The sequence below is a fragment of the Arachis ipaensis genome, chromosome B3, assembly GCF_059453495.1.
Source record: "Arachis ipaensis isolate K30076 ecotype BB chromosome B3, ASM5945349v1, whole genome shotgun sequence".
Taxonomy (NCBI): Eukaryota; Viridiplantae; Streptophyta; class Magnoliopsida; order Fabales; family Fabaceae; genus Arachis; species Arachis ipaensis.
In genome coordinates this window covers 87,501,714-87,506,838 of record NC_142438.1, presented here as the reverse complement: position 1 = coordinate 87,506,838, position 5,125 = coordinate 87,501,714, and the positions used below count along the sequence as shown (strand labels likewise).

At 43.1% G+C, this 5,125-nt stretch overlaps 1 non-coding gene across 1 annotated transcript; it reads right to left on the bottom strand.

The window, feature by feature from the left end:
- Positions 1–788: 788 nt before the first annotated feature.
- Positions 789–895, bottom strand: LOC148571474 (small nucleolar RNA R71). Its single transcript, XR_015908548.1, has one exon. It is a non-coding gene; the product is annotated as a small nucleolar RNA R71 (small nucleolar RNA).
- Positions 896–5,125: the final 4,230 nt, after the last annotated feature.

Genomic DNA, 5,125 nt, shown 5'->3' with positions numbered 1-5,125 from the left:
TTTTCTGTTTGAGTCACTTACTTCCTGTTTTAGTTAATTTCTTCCCTTCCCCCCACTTTTTCTTTGTTATTTACCATTCATCTCACGAACCCACTAACTGTTTGATATATTGCATCACTCACACTAACAGTAATTCTGACAGATATACTTTCTGCACCTATTCTCTTTGCTTGTACTTGTTGGTTGTATGACAAGGAGAAGAAGCGGGGCTTCAACTTCCTTTGATTTTGAACCTGAGAGAACCTTCCTTAGACTAAGAAGGGAGGCAAGAGAAAAACGTGTAGTTGGTGCTGAAGAAGAGGAGGAACACTTTGAGGAATACTTTGAACCAAACATGGAAGAGAACATGGAGAACCATCGTGAAGAAGAAGCTCACAACCATGGCGGAAGAGGTTGAGCAAATCATGCTGGGGAGGATAGAAGAGTTTTAGGCTCTTACATCAATCCAAACCCGGGAAACTGTGGAAGTAGCATTCAAAAGCCAACCATCCATACCAACAATTTTGAACTAAAACCACAGCTCATCACCCTTGTTTAGAACAACTGTTCGTTCGGAAGAAGTGTCCAAGAGGACCCAAATCAACATCTAACCACCTTCCTGAGAATATGTGACACAGTGAAGTCTAATGGTGTTTCATCCTGACGCCTATAGACTGCTCTTATTTCCATTATCATTCAAGGATAAGGCAGCCAAATGGCTGGAGTCTTTCCCAAGGGAGAGCTTGACAACTTGGGAAGATATGGTGAACAAATTCTTAGCAAGATTTTACCCTCCTCAACGAATCAATAGGCTGAGAGTTGAGGTCCAAACTTTCAGCCAACAAGATGGTGAGACTCTATATGAAGCATGGGAGAGGTTTAAAGACCTAACAAGGAGGTGCCCACCCGATATGTTCAATGAATGGGTATAGCTGCACATTTTCTATGAAGGGCTCTCTTATGAGTCAAAGAAGGCCGTAGACCATTCATCCGGAGGATCTTTGAACAAGAAGAAGACCATTGAGGAGGCCATAGATGTCATTGAAACAGTAGCAGAGAACGACTACTTCTATGCTTCTGAAAGCGGGAACACAAGAGGAGTAATGGAGCTAAACAATGTAGATGCTCTGCTGGCCCAAAACAAGCTCATTACCCAGCAGCTGGCTGACCTCACCAAGAAGATGGAGAGGAACCAAGTAGCAGTAATCTCCACTTCATCAACAACCCAAGAAGGAGTGAATGAAGAAGCAGAGGGTAGTCAGGAGCAAGCCAACTACATTGGGAATTCACCTAGGCAAAATCATGATCCATACTCCAAAACCTACAACCCTGGATGGAGGAATCACCCAAACTTTGGGTGGGGAAACCAACAAGACCAAAGCCTTGATCAAAGACGCCCAAATCCAAACAATGCAGCCACCCAACACTTCACATCTAGACCATATCAACACCCCCATAACAACACCTCTCCACATTCATATCAAGGCCAGAATAACCCTCCTCAGTCTGACCTATCATCATTTGATGAAAGAATCTCAAGGATTGAGAATCTACTTGAAGGCATAAGCAAGGAGATTCAAGACAACAAGGTGTTCAAGGAGGAAGTGCGAGCCAGTTTCAAGAACCAGGGAGACACAATCAAGAGGTTGGAATCTCAAGTGGGGTATCTCTCTGAACAAATTCCCAAACCCACAGATGGATTCCCAAGTGACACAGAGAAGAATCCGAGAGGTGAAACAAAGAAAGTAAGATGGGAAGATTGCAAGATGGTCACTATAAGTGATAAGGAGACTGAGGACAAGCCAAGCAAGCTGTCAGAACAACCTGAAGATACCTCAGTAGAGAAGAAGGAAAAAGATTACCAAGAACCAGAAATCTCAAAACAGGAGCTGCTGAGACTCTATGCACCTTTTCCCCAACTACTCAATGGTGCTGTGGAGAAGAGAATATACTCAAGATTCCGTGACTTGTTTGCATCTTTGCATGTGAACATACTATTCATCAAGACTATCCAACAAATGCCTGCATACATCAAGTATATGAAGGAGCTGCTTCCCAGGAAAAGCTCATTCAAGGGAGGCCAAACTATAGTGATGAACAAGGAGTGCAATGCCCTTATTCAACCGCAGTTGCCTACGAAAAGAAAAGATCCAGGGAGTTTTCATGTCCCCTGTGCCATAGGGGAAACAATGTTTGATAGAGCACTCTGCGATTTAGAAGCAAGCATCAACTTAATGCCCTTGTCCCTGGTGAAGAGGCTGCAGATCAATGAGATATTGCCCACAGATGTAGTCATCAAGCTGGCTGACAAAACTCAAAAACAAGCAAGAGTGGTGGTGGAAAACGTGTTGTTAAAGGTGGGGAAATACTTTCTTCCCACAGACTTTGTCATCTTGGACATGGAAGAGAGTCACACTCACCCAATCATATTGGAAAGACCATTCCTAGCTACAGCCAGAGCACTCATAGATGTGGAGCGAGGGGAGCTAATATTGAGGATCCATGATGAACGACTCAGCTTTAATGTCTTCAAACTCTCACAAGAAGCAGACCAAGAAAACAAAGAACCAAGCAATGACCATAATGAGATGCTGACAGAGGAAACAAGCACTGAAGCACAACCAACACATTTGAGAACTCCACTGAATGATGAACAAGGCAAACAGCAATTGTCACAACTCAAGGAGAAGCTGGAGGAACCTAAACCACCTGAGGCATGTGAAGACAACAACAAAATTCCCTTAGAAGAAGAAGTCGCCAAGAGCAAGGCAGCATCAAAAGGGACAAAGAAAAAGGTACCAAGGGGGTGGAGGAACAAGAAGATCCCTACGGAAGGCTTCTCTCCAGGAGATAAAGTGATCTCAGCTTACTTCCCAGATATCCCCCCTAATCTCCCTACTGTACCATCTCAGCTACCTAAGGTCTTCACTATCAACAGAGTTCTCTCCTTGGAACATGTAGAGATCATTGATACAACCAATGGATATAAGTCAAAGGCAAGAGGGGAGGACTTGAAGCATTATCGACCTCCCTGATGAAGGAGAAACCTCAAGCTAGTGACGCTAAAGAAGCGCTTCATGGGAGGCAACCCATGTTTTATTAGCTTTTACTAGTGAATAAGTCAATATTCATGAATTCCAACCCAAACTTGGTGAAGTCCTTATATTTTAGTATATAGTGAAGAACAAGTTTGGTGTTCAAAGCGTGCCAAGAAAGCATGAATGCAACAGAGAGCATGCTAGTCTTGGAGCTTTGAACAGAATTTTTCATCACAGTATTCCAAACTAAGTTTGGTGTCACCCCATGGTGCCACCAATGTGCATATAAGGATACACAGTTAGTTAGTTAGTTGGAGTTCATGAATAAACAAAATCTTTTCTTCTCTTTATCATTCTAGCCGAAAAGTTTAAAAACTTTTTATGATATTGATTTTTCTTATTTTATTTTTATAGGGAAAAGGAAAGGAGCATTGAAGGAGATAGATTGGACAATTAAAGGAAGAAGGTTCAGACACCACAAAAGGAAGGAATATACACTTGTTTTAAAAAGGGAAGTCATTGGAAAATGTTGCCATGCAATATTGGAAAAAATGGGACCCTTGGAGACCGAGCAATCTCCATCATAAAGTGATGATCCTTGTCCTTTCTACATGCACAACCCCAACCATCCATCAAACAACCACTCCATCAATCCACACCCTCCATTCACTCACAACCTCTCTATATAAGTGATCCTTGTTCCGTACCCCACTCTTCACACCTCTCCATTTCAGGTTCCCCTTCACTCCCTTCATTGCACTCAACCCTAAACACCAAAAGTCTCCACACCCCTGCTAACTTCACACATTAATTTTCATTCATGGCATCTTCGAGCTCTAAAAGAAGGAAGGAAAAGGAACCTTTGGAGCAACACCCGTATGATGAAAAGAGATTTAGAAGCTTGCACCATGCATTGCAACACAGATGGATGGTGGATAAGGAGATCATTTATGAGCTGGGATTTCAAGTTAGGAAAAATGAGTGTCCCGAAATCACAAAGAAGGTAGAAAAGAAAAGATGGGAGCTCCTTACTGATCCGGTCATTAGGGTGAATGCAAATCTTATAAGAGAGTTTTATGCAAATGCGGTCCGATATGATAAGGCAGATGAGTCATATACAAGCTTTGTGAGAGGAAAGATTGTGGATTTTGGTCCCATGAGTGTCATGAGGGCATTAAAGCTGCGGTCCATACCGTTTGAAGAAGAGAATTATCATTCAAGAATGGACAACAACCCTGATCATGACCAGATTGTGCAAAACATTTGTGTACCAGGAGCTGACTGGGAAAGATATGCAGATAGGAAACCAAGGTTCATCAAAAGAGCAAATCTCACCCCGGAAGCAAAAGGGTGGTTTGAAATTGTAAGGAGGTCCATCCTCTCAGCAGCAAACAACTCGGAGGTGAATCTCAAGAGAGCCACACTGGTGCACTGTATACTCAAAGGTGGAGAGATCAAGGTTCATGAACTCATAGCAAAAGGGATTAGAAAAATGGCAGAGAAAAGTAACTCAAGGGGAACGTTAGGTTACCCTAGCACTATCTACCGACTGTGCAAGAAAGCTGGGGTAGTGTTTGAAGATGAGGACCCCGTGTGGATAAAAGAGAGCATTCCAATAACCGTTCAATGAATGCATGCCACTGCATACCCCCTGCCTCAACGGAAGCAAAGGAAGAGGGCAGCCCCTCAAGTAGTAGAAGGACAAGCCGTAGAAGGGCAAGCACCAGCCACCTTGGATATGCACCAATTACAGGAGGCCATTAGTGGACTATCTTGACAATATTTGGAAAGCCAAGGGGCACAGAGAGAACTTCAACTACAGATGATGGGGCAGCAAGAGGAGTCACTCTCAAGATGGATGACTCAACAAGGGGATTGGCAAAAGCAAATGATGGATCAGCAACTGAGTCAAGGACAACAATGGAGTGAAACATTCTACAGGATGGAACAAAGGCAAAATGAACAACAAAAATCCATCCAGAGGCTAATCAACATCCAAGCACATCAAGGTGCACATATACATGAGATGCATCGAAGACAAATAGAACAGGCAGAACTATTGGACGAGCAAAGGGCATTTGCAGAAGGAGTTTACATGAGCGAGACTG